The sequence below is a fragment of the Esox lucius genome, chromosome 21, assembly GCF_011004845.1.
Source record: "Esox lucius isolate fEsoLuc1 chromosome 21, fEsoLuc1.pri, whole genome shotgun sequence".
Classification (NCBI taxonomy): domain Eukaryota; kingdom Metazoa; phylum Chordata; class Actinopteri; order Esociformes; family Esocidae; genus Esox; species Esox lucius.
This window is the reverse complement of record NC_047589.1, coordinates 17,077,771-17,095,469: the sequence shown is the minus strand read 5'-3', so window position 1 is coordinate 17,095,469 and position 17,699 is coordinate 17,077,771. Positions and strand designations below refer to the sequence as shown.

The following is a 17,699-nucleotide window of genomic DNA, read 5'->3' as shown; positions in this document are numbered from 1 at the left end:
AAGTTATTGGGAACATTTATCTAACTTTGAGTTACACTTAGTAGAAACATTTGAGTATGAAATACATTAGGGTTTACAGTGCTGTACAAATCTCCCAAAATCTCACCACCACCAAAGCACCCCCAGACTATCACATTGCCTCCACCATGCTTGACATATGGCGTCAAGCACTCTTACAGCATCTTTTCATTTGGTCTGGGTCTTGAATGTTCTTCATTATGATCCAAACACCTCTAACTTAGATTTCTCTGTAAATATATATTTTCTCAATCTTTTCTTTTTATTGGCCAGTCTGAGAAAAGGCTTTTTCTTTGCAACTCTGCCTAGAAGGCCAATGTCCCAGAATCACCTCTTCACTATTGATGTTGAAACTGGTGTTTTGTGGGTACTATTTAAAGGGATAGTTTAAACAACATCACTAGTCTTAGTCTGGCGTGTTTTGGAGTAGCTTTCCACTTGCAGTTTTGCTGTAGTGGGAGCAACAGTTTCCATTAATGAATTTGGACGATGCTAAGAATGCCAATTAAAGCCTGGGACAGAGCTGAATAATGGTTGGGAAAAAAATCCCTCAATGTCCATAATGGACTAACATTTGGTAAGTGCATTTTTAGATTTTTAGATAAACTATCCCTTTAATAAAGCTGCCAGTTGAGGACCTGTGAGGCATCTGTTTCTAAAACTAGACACTCTAATGTATTCTTCTCTTGCTCAGTTGTGCACCGGGGCCTCCCACTCCTCTTTCTATTCTGGTTTGAGCCAGTTTGCGCTGTCCAGTGAAGGGAGTAGTACACAGCGTTGTACAAGGTCTTCAGTTTCTTAGCAATTTCTCGCATTTAATAGCCTTCATTTCTCAGAACAAGAATTGACTGACAAGTTTCAGAAGATAGCAATTTATATTTGGCCATTTTGAGCCTGTAATCGAACCCAAAGTTACTTAACTAGTTACTCAACTAGATACTCAGGACAGTTTTATTGCTTCTTTAATCAGCACAACAGTTTTCAGCTATGGTAACAATTGCAAAAGGGTATTCTAATGATCAATTCGCTTTTTTAAATTATTTGCTTCGATTAGCAAACACAACGTCCCATTGGACCACAGGACTGAGGGTTGCTGATAATGGGCCTCTGTACTGTACCCCAATATTACAAATCAGCCATTTCCATCTACAATAGTCATTTACAACATTAACAGTGTCTACACTGTATTTCAGATCAATTTGATGTTATTTTAATGGGACACAAGGGAATTTCAAAGGTACCCCCAAATTTTGAATAGTAGTGTGTAAATCCTACATACAATAACAATGAATTGCATTATAGCTTAGTAAGAAAGTGCAAAATATGCAGATTTACATTTAAGTCATACCAGCTTTCTTATGCTACTATTCCAAATTGGCATGGACGTGTGAGCAACATATCTCTCTTTGATTTACAAAACACAATGAAAATATGGTGTTAGTTATAAAAATATAAATGTAGCAATAAAGACAATAGTGCAGAATGTTGATGTTAACTCACCAGCACCACTGGCAGCAGAAGAGGTATGTAGTCCTGCTTTCTCCAAAGATGTGCCTTCAACAGCAGCAAAGGTTTGCTATGAAATATAAAACATTTATTTTCAGAATGAACAATTCTCTATCTTTGGATGGCATGCTTTAAATTTATCATTAAAACCTGAAATGTTTGAGTACTGGATTATAATTCTGAAAGCAGTGGTATATCACTGTATACCACAGGTATGAACAACAAAGGTATTACTTTTTGCTGAACATATTAAGTTGGTAAGCAGTGTTTAACAGCAATACGTGTTTGTGATATATGGTTAATATACTTAGCTAAGGGCTGTGTCCAGGCCCTGCAAAGTTGCAGCAAACCTAAGAAGAGACCTTAACAATTAAATATTGGCATGTACCACTCCTCCTCATGTCTTGTTGCTTAACTATAAACTGGGTGATTAGAACACAAATAGCTCTGGATCTGTATATTGTATACGACCTACAGTGGGGAAAACAAGTATTTGATACACTGCTTATTTTGCAGGTTTTACCACTTACAAATAAATCCAGAAAATCACATTGTATGATTTTTAAGTAATTAATTTGCATTTTATTGCATGACATAAGCATTAGATACATCAGAAAAGCAGAACTTAATATTTGGTACAGAAACCTTTGTTTGCAATTACAGAGATCATACATTTCCTGTAGTTCTTGACAAGGTTTGCACACACTGCAGCAGGGACTTTGGCCCACTCCTCCATACAGACCTTCTCCAGATCCTTCAAGTTTTGGGGCTGTTGCTGGGCAATACGGACATTCAGCTCCCTACAAAATCTTTCCATTGGGTTCAGGTCTGGAGACTGGCTATGCCACTCCAGGACCTTGAGATGCTTCTTACAGAGCCACTCCTTAGTTGCACTAGCTGTGTTTCGGGTCGTTGTCATGCTGGAAGACCCAGCCACGACCCATCTTCAATGCTCTTACTGAGGGAAGGAGGTTATTGGCCAAGATCTCGCGATACATGGCCCCCATCCATCCTCCCCACAATACAATGCAGTTGTCCTGTCCCCTTTGCAGAAAAGCATCCCCAAAGAATGATGTTTCCACCTCCATTCTTCACGGTGTTCTTGGGGTTGTACTCATCCTTCTTCTTCCTCCAAACATGGCTAGTGGAGTTTAGACCAAAAAGCTCTATTTTTGTCTCATCAGACCACATGACATTCATCCAGATGGTCATTGGCAAACTTCAGACGGGCCTGGACATGTGCTGGCTTGAGCAGGGGGAGCTTGCGTGCGCTGCAGAATTTTAATCCATGACGGCGTAGTGTTACTAATGGTTTTCTTTGAGACTGTGGTCCCAGCTCTCTTCAGTTCATTGACCAGCTCCTGCCGTGTAGTTCTGGGCTGATCCCTCACCTTCCTCATGATCATTGATGCCCCACGAGGTGAGATCTTGCATGGAGCCCCAGACCGAGGGAGATTGACCGTCATCTTGAACTTCTTCCATTTTCTAATAATTGCGCCAACAGTTGTTGCCTTCTCACCAAGCTGCTTGCCTATTGTCCTGTAGCCCATCCCAGCCTTGTGCAGGTCTACAATTTTATCCCTGATGTCCTTACACAGCTCTCTGGTCTTGGCCATTGTTGAGAGGTTGGAGTCTGTTTGATTGAGTGTGTGGACAGGTGTCATTTATACAGGTAACGAGTTCAAACAGGTGCAGTAAATATAGGTAATGAGTGGAGAACAGGAGGGCTTCTTAAATAAAAACTAACAGGTCTGTGAGAGCTGGAATTCTTACTGGTTGGTAGGTGCTCAAATACTTATGTCATGCAATAAAATAAAATGCAAATTAATCTTTTAAAAATCATACAATGTGATTTTCTGGATTTTTGTTATAGACTCCGTCTCTCACAGTTGAAGTGTACCTATGATAAAAATTACAGACCTCTACATGCTTTGTAAGTAGGAAAACCTGCAAAATCGGCAGTGTATCAAATAGTTGTTCTCCCCACTGTATATAAAATACTACTACATTTAAGAAATACTAAGAGTAGGTGGTTGCAGAGTGCCTGGACACAATTCTTAACTGTGGAACACTGGCAATATACCAGAAACCCTAAGATGCATTATTTCTATTATAAACTCATTACCAATGTTGGGTTAGTGTTTTCCCCCCCATTTTTGTCAGACCTATTGTCAGTCTGTTATAAACCAGGTCCTTTGAATCCTGAATGCTGATTGGTGGATAGCCTTGATATTTGGGACCATTAACCACACCATTACTTTAGATTTTTATAACATTACTGCTCTAACTGCATTGGTAAATAGATCAGAACAGCAATAAGGGCCAAGATACCACAGCTAACGTCTGTATCCAGGCAGTCTGCAATGTGTCATATCTAAGACCAGCCTTTAGCTGTGGTATATTGGTCATATTCCACAAACTCCTTTCTGCAATTACACTAGTGGATGGGCATTTTTATTTAAACTTACCAGAAATGGAACCAGTGGAGTTGAACTGACCTCTTAAATAGACAGAAGAGATATTCTCAAAGAATATCTCTTCTTTGAGGTCAGGGTTCAATAATCGTTAACATGGCACCTGAAAAGATTATGCATTCATTAGAACTTGAGGGAAAAGCATGCTGCGAATAGGTAATGTTTCACAATACCCAATTTGATTGATACAATTCTGGGACTTGCATTTTAGGCCTCTGTGGTAGTAACATTGCAGTAATAATCTACCTGATTACCACAGTACCAACGACAATTGCAGGATATACAACCAGAGAACAAGTCAGGGTCACTCTGAGATGTGAAAACTCATAACAATGCTAAACACGTAATTGGCCAAAGATAAATATTTTGTGAAATCTAGACCTCAAACTAACTATTTAGTATGTTACTGTGGCAGGTATACACAGTAACGTACTAAATCGACTCTCCCTGATTCCACAATAACAAATGTGTGCTGTGTAATGTCTCTCATGTATTCCTAGTAAAAAGTAGCTTGATATATTGCTACATTTTATTTTATCCTTCAACCAAAATGTCACAGATGCCCATTTCAAAATGTTGGATTTGTCGATAATAGGAGGTTCTAGGCTAAGCTGGTGAAATTAACATTCTATCTGCCAATGCAACATATTCTCTTCTGTTTACCTAATGGCATAGAGTAGCTAGTAGTGTTTTCCCCAGTCTAAGCCAGAAGCATACAGACATAAACAGCAGTCTGGAAATGTCCACGACCTTTCTGACACATTTATAACAACAAATATAGTTTACAACTTGAGCCTACAGAGCTAGCTATATTGTTGAGCATAATTATCCCCATTGTTAACTGATGCTGCAGAAGGCAACCAAGTTGAAGCTAGCTAGGTGTGTTAGCACAGCTCAATCCAGCAACAAAAATCAAGAAAAACAAAATGCACAGTACCTTACTCTGTTGATTTTCTTCCTCAGCCTTTGTCCTTTTACACTTCTGCACGTGACATTTGCGTGTTCTTAATTTTTTTGAGACATGCAGTACTATCCCCATGCAGTCCTCTGCTAAAACCACTGACTGAATTTTTTCCTCCCTTCTCCACATCTAAGTCACAGCCACCCAATGCATGCTCGATTCATTATCCATCACGATGATGGCCCACCTGAACATGCCAAAATCTGTGAATTCATTTTCCCACCACTTTGTACTGTCATCATTCATTAAAATAAAATTTGTTATGCAAGAACTAAAAAATAGGCAAGGGGGGGACGCTATTGGCCAGGGGAGCCCAAAGCAACAGCTTATTTCGCTTGTGCCTAGAACCAGCATGGAGTCTTGGTATATGAATCAATGAGGACAAAAGCACAACATGTCATATACTTTTTAACCACCCATCCAATCCAAAAGCACAACATGTCATATACATTTTAACCACCCAACCAATCTAGCAGCACAACATGTCATATACATTTTGACCACCCATCCAATCCAAAAGCACAACATGTCATATATAGTGGGGAGAACAAGTATTTGATACACTGCCGATTTTGCAGGTTTTCCCACTTACAAAGCATGTAGAAGTCTATAATTTTTATCATAGGTAATCTTCAACTGTGAGTGATGGAATCTAAAACAAAAATCCAGAAAATCACATTGTATGATTTTTAAGTAATTAATTTGCATTTTATTGCATGACATAAGTATTTGATACATCAGAAAAGCAGAACTTAATATTTGGTACAGAAACCTTTGTTTGCAATTACAGAGATCATATGTTTCCTGTAGTTCTTGACCAGGTTTGCACACACTGCAGCAGGGATTTTGGCCCACTCCTCCATACAGACCTTCTCTAGATCCTTCAGGTTTCGGGGCTGTCGCTGGGCAATACGGACTTTCAGCTCCCTCCAAACATTTTCTATTGGGTTCAGGTCTGGAGACTGGCTAGGCCACTCCAGGACCTTGAGATGCTTCTAACGGAGCCACTCCTTAGTTGCCCTGGCTGTGTCTTCTTAAATAAAAACTAACAGGTCTGTGAGAGCTGGAATTCTTACTGGTTGGTAGGTGCTCAAATACTTATGTCATGCAATAAAATGCATTATTTTTTTATTTTTTTAATCATACAATGTGATTTTCTGGATTTTTGTTTTAGATTCCGTCTCTCACAGTTGAACTGTACCTATGATAAAAATGACAGACCTCTACATGCTTTGTAAGTAGGAAAACCTGCAAAATCGGCAGTGTATCAAATAGTTGTTCTCCCCACTGTACATGTTAACCACCCATCCAATCCAAAAGCACAACATGCCATATACATGTTAACCACCCATCCAATCCAAAAGCACAACATGCCATATACATGTTAACCACCCATACAATGGCTCCAATGGAACCATTTCTGTTCGGTGTTATAGAGATTTAAGCTTAACCCAAGTAAAGATACGCAGAGGAGATTGGAAATCAGTAATAAGATTCAATGTAAAACAGGTCAGATCTCTTATGTGTAGTATTTTCTGTATCAGGGAAAAGACTGTGTGCCATGGTGATAACTGTGCCTTTAAGGCATATGTGTACTGTTTACAATGAATAATAGAGGGTTTACAATCTAAAAGGAACCACCATTTCTGAGCATGCTTATTATAAATGGCCTAACGTACGTAAGACTTCAAAATCTACAGGATTGTGATCAAAATCTACAGGAGGCCAAATATTGAGTTGCCAACAAATCAGTGTCCCATTACTTGAGTCGCATTATCACACCGTTGCCTCAAGTCCAATCACGCGGTGAGATCTGCAAATCTGTCCAATCACTGTTGATGAACAGAACATGTCAAATCTGAGGCTCTGTGGTGTCAGAGTTTGCAGAAATCTCCAACTGAGGGCCACGGTCCTTCTGTCACTCTATGGATCACAGTAAAGTGTTGTTTATATCTGGATTTCCTGCTGGGTAGGGACACCTAAGAGCAGCAATGCATTACAGGGCAGAAGAGCTTGCATTTATTTTGTGCATGCATTGATGTATGTGCACGCATTCATGAAACTTAACCAGGTTCCACTGGAACACATGCACATATGGAAAGAATAACCATCACACAGAAACCTTCTAGATAGATTAAAAACCAACTGTATCTTAATGGACTGGTTTCTGAATCCCTTTTGAGTATTCTAATTGCAGCTGTGTAACACATGCATACAACAGGGTAGGGTATACACAATACATTTGAGAGACCTAGATAGCAGAGATAATGGTAATATATGTTAGGTAACAAAATGAATGAAAAAGCTGCACACTCTAAACTCAAATGCTAATAAAAAATAAAAACAATAATAAAAACCCTGGCTAAAGGGTAGGAAATGGAAACAAAATGAATGAAAAAGCTGCACACTCTAAACTCAAATGCATATAAAAAAAAATAATAATAATAAAACCCTTTTTTTTTATAAGACCAACGTTTCGACAGACACGCTGTCTTCATCAGGGTACAATGTCTGTCGAAACATTGGTCTTATAAAAAAAAAAGGTTTTTATTACTATTATTATTATTTTATATGCATTTGAGTTTAGAGTGTGCAGTTTTTTCATTCATTTTCTTTCCATTCCGTACCCTTTAGCCAGCACCTCGTCAACTAAGGTGTGCGTTTCTTCTACCTTTATCCCAAATATGTGTTAGGCGCCATTCTCATGTCACCACTGGGGGGGAGTAAATAATGAGTTTTTCCTAAATAAAGTATTCATATACGTGTTGCTGGGGGAATGCCCTATGGGGTGAGGGGTGCAACCGAAACATCCCAATGGTCCCACAAAAATATCATGATCATGATTGACAACATCTGGCTGCCTGTATCCAGTACAATAAGGTGGTGAGTGAGTATGGATCCTCTTGAGGTTTCTTCCCAAGGAATGAGAGGGAAAAACAACAGCAAATCAAAACGCTTTCCACCGTCAATCTCAGACAACACTGATTTTCAGAACAACAAAACATTAACGGCTACAGAAAATGACTCTGAGATTATGTTACCTTAACATATTCCATAAACATGGAAAATGCTTACATTAGGTTTTATTAACCAAAGCTGTACAATGCCTTATATATAATTCCTGAATTATAATTCAGTATTGTCCAAACTGCATTATTTGCCTTCAAATGCACATTGATTTCTTTAACAACATCGCCTACGGTATACAGTACATCCTTGTAGCAAATCAGGAATGTATTCAGTAGAATTTAGCTACACACATCTATAACAAAACAAGATGATGCCGTCATATATCCTAAGGCATTCTATGCACCATACTTTTCACTATTCAGCGTACAGTATATTTAATTTCCTCATCACTGCATCTGAATAAATACCACTTATTAGAAGGCATAGGAGAACTTCAAAGTTGCAAGCTGCAAGCATTTGAGGTTTATCTGCTGTGCCACACTTCATGAGAAATTCATAACACAGTCTTCAACAAAACCCCCAAAAATGGAAAAGGATCCTGCTGCCTGTTTTATTGAATGTAAATATTAGTGGCAGTAAGGCTAAAGAAAAGTGAAACCAAGGGTAAATGGGAAAGATTGGAGAAAAATAAGAAGGACGACGCTCGACTGTTATTACTGTCATGTGAGAGTCAAAGGCACTTTAACACCTGCATCGGTAATACTTCTGTGAATGAATAAACATGAGTTGTGTTACCTCATGCTGCTCTGTCTGTTATTATTAGCATAGCCTAAAATTCTTCATGAACAAAACTAGGGTAAATAATAAAAATAAAAATGATATACTGTGAAATGGGCAGGTATCCTATTATTAGGGGCATTCAGCCACTGTAACACTTTACTGCTTCTTATATGGCAAATAACTAACGTGCCTGTTTGTTCTATTTTAGGTTCACTATTCTATGTCACGTGACAGAGAGCTACAGTATAGAGGTTCATAAGAAAGCCTTATTAGTCAGGTTAATGGAACTGCCCCCTATACGGTACATATTAATAATAATCAGAGAAAGTATACTGTAGATATAATGTCTCTTACATGGAAAAGGAGAATATAGTCAAGTGGTTTGGTTTAGGCTACATCTCTTTGCATCTCTATCTTGGTGTTTATCCTGTATGTCTCTCTAGTAGCAGTGATGTTTCCTAGTGACTAATAGATAACTACTAAGTAGTTCAATCTTTTCAAGGCTCATCCCTTGGGTCATTAACACGGTAATGAATAATACATGAAAATATGTTGAACATTCCAAGCTACAGCCATGTTGAAAAGTAAGCACCCGCTTGGAAAGTTCTTTTTTTGTATCCATATTTGGACATTTGGATACTGGATTACATTTTCATTTTAACTGGACTCAGTGATGGCAAGTGGGCCATGACAGCAAAGCAGCCCGAAACCATAATCCCACCGCCTTCATGCTTTATAATTTGCAGGAGGCAGTGTTGTAATATTCAAAGGCAGTGTTTTGTTTGGGTCAAACATTGCAGCCAAACAATTCCACCTTTGAATCATCTGTCCAAAGCACACGACCCAGGTGTTGTCTGGCAAATGACCATCATTTCTTGAGATTCGATCTTGAGAGCTGAGGCTTCTTCCTTCCTGACCTCCCATGTAGTTAATGCAGTCAAATAATTGATTGTGGCAAGAGAGCCTTTAGATCCCTTGTTATTATCCTGGGGATCTTAAAGGCTTCTATTGGCATCTTTCAGTCAATTCTTGGCTTGAATTTGGTGGTTGACCTGTCCTTTGTGGATTGCCAGTGGTTTGAAATCTTCTCAATTAGGCGATGATCCGTCAGGAATTATCTAGTTTCAATTGCTAGGAAATGGGTATCCAGACCCAGATTCACGGGCCTCATCAATCTTTCTTCTAAGGGCCTTGGATAGGTATTCTGATCTTGGCGTGATGTGTTAACACACACCCACACAGTTAATATCAAAACCAGACCACATTTAACATTTTTATGAATGGCTCCCAAGTTACTCTCTAATGAGGTTCTGATCATTTGCACCTGTTTTGGTACACTTGAATCTTATTGTAGCTGTTCAAGGGCATGTGTTATTTTAGTTGCATGAATGGTTTAAACATATTTTTTGGGGATTTCTTAAACTGGCTTACTTTAATGTATATTGCCTATTTACCCAGAGTTTGGCATTTACTCATTTGTCTAAAGGCTTGCATTCTGTGAATTATAAGGATATATATCAGAAATATTAGGATAGATATCAGACATCTGACTTGTTGTATAATCTGTATTAGTTATAGTTTACAATTATGAGTGCAATATTTACCAGTGAGTTTCTTGATTCGGTGCTTGCCTCTGGCCATGAATACCACAAACAAATGGCCTTAGTTTGCCAATCACATCCATCCAAGATATGTTGTTGTAATTAGTTTGGAATTACCTGTTTATTTTAGATTTACATTTATGCCATTTCATGTATGGAACAGATGCAAGATATGGATCAACCATTGTCACACAATCGTAGACGGTTGCTTTCAATTAGAAATATAGTGCAATTTTATGGTATATTGCAAATAGGGATTTACACAAGCTGAAATTACATGGTTAGAATCATTAGGATTCTTCACATCGCACCCAGATTAATGAGGTGAGAATGAACTAAAGTCTTCTGAAGTCTCATGTATAATCAGTTTCCTCGGCTTTAGATACAGTGTAAGTCAAGACAGAAATTCAACACCCTCCTACGTTGAGTCATCGAAGGCGCAAGATATATGACAAATGATTTTACTTAATAACTAGTACGTGAGTGATATACAGAATGAAATAGTTCACATTCACAGTGAGATGGTAACAGTATGGTCTTGGAGACTGCGCATATAGTTTATATAGTGTCCAATTTATAGACACATTTGTCGCATCTTTATTTCTCTATGAAATGATATTGCAAAAAATGTGCATGAGGTAAACACTCTGCATGAGGTATGAAAATATATGAATCCTAATTAAGTACAACCCGTTTAACAAATGAAAGAATATTTCAGAGACAAATATTTCAGAGAAATGAAATACCAAACAGCGGTGCAAATAGTGCAACATCTAGTGGATTAAGACTGAAATGCAGATACATGGACGTGTGGCTTAATACAGGAGCACACATTTACGAATGTTGTTTCCCTTCACCTTTCACTGTTTTCATTTCCATCCAGTGTTTTAAAATGATTATTTGTATGAATATTTGTTAAAACAAGTTTAATAAAGTTGTCTTTTTTATATAAAGTGGAGATGGCGCCCTGTTGCGCTGTGCACTGCTGCCCCGGGAAGCTGACCCATTACAGTAGGCATAACTGTCTGGAAATGCACACCTCTCTTACTCAGACAGACAGAATGGAAGAGCACCAACTAATACAATAAATCTTAATTTCTTAACATAGAACTGCAATGATGTTGAACGACAGATTCTTAATTATTTATGTGACAAAATATATTCTTTACGTCCTGTTTTTCCTGAAGTATGACCTAGCAACAATGGCAGAGGCAGGGTATGTTCGTAACCAGTAGCTTCCTCCCAAATTTGTGTACGGTCTAATGGAACACCTTGACCAACATGTCCTTCACTAGCCAATAAGACGGCTATAAAAACTTCCTGGGACGAGGCTAATTTAAATGGCTAATCTTCCGCTTCACGTAACCCCAAGTGTTTGTGTACCCCAGCACCAATCTCTATATCGAAATGTTGTGGTCAGACATCTGTGTGAGCATAAGGTGCGACTGAGCTGTGTCGCTGGTACAGAAGTGTTGTTGGATATTAGCTGGTGGAATGAAATGGGCGGCTCAGACTAGACTGGCTGATACTGAAGTGCTGGTTCAGTTAAACATCTGAAATTATTGCCACATATGTTGCCACACCTCGCTGTGTTTTGATTCGCTCAAGTCAAAACACAACAGCTACTTCAAGGATGATACGGCCGCTCCCTATGGTAAACTTCAAAAAAGCTGTTCAGGCTCATATATGCAATGGATTATAGTCTGGCGACGTGGTTCCTCTGCTGATGCTCTGCTTGGCCTGTACTGCAGCCACCTTAATTTATTTTAGGTCTCATCTTCAAAATGAAAGGCATGTTCAATTTTAATTAAAAAATCTGGAGATTTATATTGGACAGTCAAGAACTTTGAAAGTTTTTTGCCCTGAAAAACTACCCAGTTCCTATAGAAGCATGCTTTTGCTCCGAACCACCAGGCTACCTGACCACTCACGTATGTGGCAGAGTCTTGGTGGTTTTCTCACTGAAGTCACCAGGCAGCCAATAGGGCGCATCTGTAAGATGTTCTAGCGAATGTATTACAGCTATTAGAATTCCCCAGAATATAGTGCTTTATTCAATGCTTTTCTTTGGAGCAATGTCTGTAAAAATTGACATTGTAGCATTACATGTTCTCTCAGCATGTTTATGGAGGTTCTTTTCTACTAGTGTGTAGGTTTTTTAGCCTATTGCCATTCCAACTCATCTCATCAGACCACTCAGAGGCATTTGTAGTGGCCAGGTTTGATTACTAATATAGCAGAGTTTAAATGGAAAAACATTGATCACATTCTTTCATACATACAGATTTGTCCTTCAGTTCACTGGTAGCACATATTCATTGGTGTTGCAAACAATAAACACCCATCTCTTGGGTGCAGAACTAAATTTGTTATGACAATGTCTATTTCATTTGGGCAATTGTGTCAAATGGTGAATAGCCAGTGGTTAGATGTGACACAATATATCAGACCTCAGCGGTGTACAGTTAAGCAGCAGAAAATTGCAGTTGTAGGAGCAACAAATGTACCACCCTCCATTAAAAAAGCCCCATTGGAGGAAATACAACTGGGAGAACAAGGCACATATTTCCTCTGCACGGAATACTTCCATGAAAATCTGGCACCAGATGGATGGAAAACCTACCTACTTCAATCAAGTGCCCACTGAGTTCAAAGAAGGGAATTGATGGGATACAAAACGCTATAAAGTGCATCATGATCAGCCAACAGCTGATAAGCAATCACCATCTAAAAGTTGTTAAACAAAGCTGAAAGAATCTTGCCGAATTCATTTCAATCCAACAAATCATTAATTCCACTAATCACACATCCCCAGGGAGGGTTCTATGAGCTCATAACACCCTAGTCCTCCACTGAAGCACAATATGGTCTAATGATGATCACCACTTGGCTGTGTACGTGTGCAATAGACAGCCACAGCAGATCACAAATATTTACAAGATATTGTTTTCCTGCTTGTTCTGGCAATGCGAAGAGCCATTTCATTTCAGCAGGCCAAAGACTGGCATCGCCACCCAGGCTGAGCTTGAGAAATATGGAGAGAAAGATGGAGAGGGAAAGGGGAAAACGGAGGGGCAGAGGGGCAGAGAGAGAGAGAGAGAGAAAGAGTGCGTGAGATGACTAAGCATTTTATTAAGGAGCAAAATGTTGTATGCAAACAGGTAGAAGGGGGGCATCTGCCTATTCAAACATATACCGCAATTGTCCCATTAAATACAAAACTAGACATTTGAAAACCAATTGGAGTTGAGAACCAACCCAACCCACTGAACAGCGTAAGCAAGCATAGTGAGGGAGAAAGATCAATAGCGAGAAAGAGTTGAACACTGTAGATAGACTGTGTGAGCCTCATGGGTCATCTGGTGTATCCTAGTGTTCTTTTGAAGTGCTTCCCGTTTGCGTCAAATTAGGATATTGACTGAGTGAGCTGGGAACTAGGGGAGAGGATTGGTCTCTGAGGTGTCCTTAACAAAAGGAGACAGGATAACAGCTGTATGTGGAGCTTCCAGGGAGCCCTTAAGTCCACAGGGGGGAGAAACATCTAGGCCGCGATTAAAGTCCGTGAGGAGCTAGTGTATTACGTCGGCCTGGCTGCGCTGCGCCATTGAGAGCTCAGGGAGGCTTACTGGTCACTTGTGTTCTTCTCTGCCGCCAGATTCAACTCCTCACAAGGACTGCATAATTGTTATGGACGCCCTGAATGTATACTGGATGCTAGCTCATCATGTCAATGAGCCGAAGGTCGGCATTTATGAATTCTGGATACTGAGATTGACCACAACATTGTTGAATACTCTGATTGTCTATAAGGGCGTTATAGAATGGGCATTAAAGACTGATACCAATGCCTCTGCCAGAAACATCCTAGCAAATTACTATTCTTATTTTATGGTCTCTGAATGGCACAGATATGTTGGACAGCTAATCACAGCAAATGTGAAGAACACTGCAAAGAGCACTGTCATGAGCCAGCAAGTCCAAAACTGCAGCTGCATTGGCAATGATAACTTTGCAACCACAAAGAATGATTCTGTGTTTATAAAGGATATCAACTTAACCGCCGAACAGTTTTATAGCACACTTGATGCCAGTTGGAGTAACCAACCACGGTGGGCCAGGTTCTCCTTCTGTCCCATTACTCTATGATGGCTAGAAAGAAGCACCAGCTATGCAAAGACTTTTGCAGGTTTCCATGCCAAGGCACCACACAATCAATTAGCAATGTCATAACTGCATATCGATAACCGACTTTGAGCGCTCCAACGTCATGCTTTGAACAATGCAGGAAACACAAGATAATATTTGATAGTTGTTTAAAATACATTCCCCTCTGTGAATGTACGTAGGACATGGGAGCAATTCCTCCACTATGGCTTTTGTGTACATATCCTTTTCACCATTAAGAAACTGCAAAACATTGTGTACAGTCCCCATATTTCTTGGCATCAAAACTATTAGGACAGTTGGCTTGACAGTTATATCTGGGAATCCATTTGTGTTCCATCACATCACTTCTGCAGGTATTAGAGAGCTGTCAATGTCTAGTTTTGATTTTTGTGTTTGACTTTAGAGTCTGCTAATGCTGTCTTTTAACATGAGGACCAAAGAGATGTCAATGAAAATCAAATAAGCAAATAAAAAACGGAATAAAATGCATCAGTTACAGAGGGCACTTTATATTTATATACAAAACCAGAAAAGGAACCAGGCAAGCCTAGTACAGTGTGAGGCTTTTGCCACTGGCCGTTTTAACAGCTTATTAGCCAGTAATAGGCTTACTAGTATCTACTAACTTACCACTTGGTATCGTCATAAGAATTTGGCAATTTCTAGCGAGACTGAAGATGATATGTGCACTGTCAAAGCTATTTCATTTCATGGCACAAAAACAGATGAAGCCTTCATTACCCCAAAAAGCATGCACGGATGCGCACTTCGAAAATCCACCAGAAATAGTCGCAAAATAACCGTAAACGGTTTTATTTTAGACTATAACGTAGCTAATGAGGTTGTCGGCAGCAAAGTTTTTGTCTATCCGGAACAGATACTAATGCATAATTTGTTTTGACTGTGACAAGATTCTAATGTGGGACCTAATATTCGCAGGTCTGCTTCTCTAACCAGTACGCTATTTAACAAGGGGTAGTCAGTCAGTCAGTCACACAGTAAAAGACATGCGCTCTTCTTGGCTGGCTCTGCTTACGCGGTCCGGCAATACGCAGTAAATTTTGACAGATTTAATGTAAGATAATCAATATACGTCTGGAGTGTGTGAAACTATCGACTGACATGATTTGTTTTGAGAAAGGTAGGGTGAGATAACCCTGAGCTTGTTAAGCCAGTCTATCATAGAATTTAAAAAATAAACAATTATTGTTTCATCTCATTTCATGAGCCACGTACAGCTGTGGACAGCAGTGCTCAAGTTTGCATACCCTGGCAAAAAGTTTGAAATGTTGGCAATGATTTTGAAAATATGACTGATCATGGAAAATAAACTTCTTTATTTAAGGATAGTGATCATATGAAGCCATATATTATCACATAGTTGTTATGTGATAGTTAACCTCAGAAAAAGATGGTGTGGTTGTTTCAAGGAGCACAATACGACCATACTTGAACAAAAATGATCTGCATGGTCGAGTTGCCAGAAAGAAACATTTACACAAAAAAGCCTGGTTACAATATGCCCGACAACACCTAGGCACACCTCACAGCTTCTGGCACACTAATTTGGAGTGACGAGACCAAAACAGAGCTTTATGGTCACAACCATAAGCACTATGTTTGGAGAGGGGTCAACAAGGGCTATAGTGAACAGAATAACATCACCACTGTGAAGCATGGTGGTGGCTAACTGATGTTTTTGGGGGTGTGAGCTCTAAAGGCACGGGAATCTTGTGGCAAGATGAATGCAGACCTTAATATCATCGAGCCACTTTGGGGAGATCTCAAACGTGCGGTACATGCAAGATGACAAAACACGTGACTTGGAGGCATTTTGCCAAGACGAATGGGCAGCTATACCACCTGCAAGAATTCCTACCTCATAGACAACTATTACAAAAGACTGCACACGGTCACTGATGCTAAAGGGGGCAATGCACAGTATTAAGAACTAAGGGTATGAAGACTTTTGAACAGGGGTCAGTTCATTTTTTTCTTTGTTGCCATGTTTTGTTTTATGATTGTGCCATTCTGTTATGACCTACAGTTGATTGTGAATCCCATAAGAAATAAAATACATGTGTTTTGCTTGCTCACTCATGGTTTCTTTACAAATGGTACATATATTACCAATTCTCTATGGGTATGCAAACTATTGAGCACAACTAAATCGTCGACCATGAAGTTATGTAGGCTTCTCCCTTCCCTGAATTTTTTTGTTATTTTACTGTAGTGGGTGAATTTACTATTGATGTTGTACATTAATACGCTAGCTAGATTTGACTTAGAAGCCACTGGTTGAGTCATGCACTGCTAGCTAACATAAAGGCTGGCTAAAGCATGCTACACTGGACAGAATTCAGGTGTTGCACCAATAAGCCCATGTGTTGCGCCAACAAGGACAGACTTCAAAGGTTGACAGTTCACTTCCACATCAACACCCTCAAAGGTATGAAAAGCTGAGTGTCTCCCTCGGCCGCTCGACCAACTCCCAGCATAAGGTACTCTAGTATGTCAGACCCCCATACATACAGGAGCAGTCTTTACTCAGGGGTCCAGTGCCCTCGGAACTCCTCTCATGGTTGAATATTTCCATAACATTATGTTATACAGTGGGGAGAACAAGTATTTGATACACTGCAGATTTTGCAGATGTTCCAACTTACAAAGCATGTAGAGGTCTGTAATTTTTATCATAGGTACACTTCAACTGTGAGAGACGGAATCTAAAAATCCAGAAAATCACATTGTATGATTTTTAAATAATTAATTTGCATTTTATTGCATGACATAAGTATTTAATCACTGACCAACCAGAAATAATTCCGGCTCTCACAGACCTGTTAGTTTTTCTTTAAAAAGCCCTCCTGTTCTCCACTCATTACCTGTATTAACTGCACCTGTTTGAACTCGTTACCTGTATAAAAGACACCTGTCCACACATTCAATCAAACAGACTCCAACCTCTCCACAATGGCCAAGACCAGAGAGCTGTGTACGGACATCAGGGATAAAATTGTAGACCTGCACAAGGCTGGGATGGGCTACTGGACAGTAGGCAAGCAGCTTGGTGAGAAGGCAACAACTGTTGGCGCAATTATTAACAACTGTTGGCTCCATGCAAGATCTCACCTCGTGGGGCATCAATGATCATGAGGAAGGTGAGGGATCAGCCCAGAACTACACGGCAGGACTTGGTCAATGACCTGAAGAGAGCTGGGACCACAGACCCAAAAAAAACATTGGTAACACACTACGCCGTCATGGATAAAAATCCATGGA

The 17,699-nt window shown here is 39.5% G+C and overlaps 1 protein-coding gene across 5 annotated transcripts in view; it reads right to left on the bottom strand.

Moving 5' to 3' along the window:
• Nucleotides 1–17,699, bottom strand: part of plppr5b (phospholipid phosphatase related 5b) — a 96,624-nt gene that overhangs the window by 64,747 nt on the left and 14,178 nt on the right. The window contains exon 1 of one of the 5 annotated variants that reach the window (XM_020041589.3): nucleotides 1,519–1,610. The exons of the other annotated variants lie outside the window; for them this stretch is intronic. The gene's annotated coding sequence lies outside the window, so the exon portion shown is untranslated. Of the gene's footprint in view, nucleotides 1–1,518; nucleotides 1,611–17,699 lie in introns of those variants that run through there. 5 annotated transcript variants of the gene reach the window in all.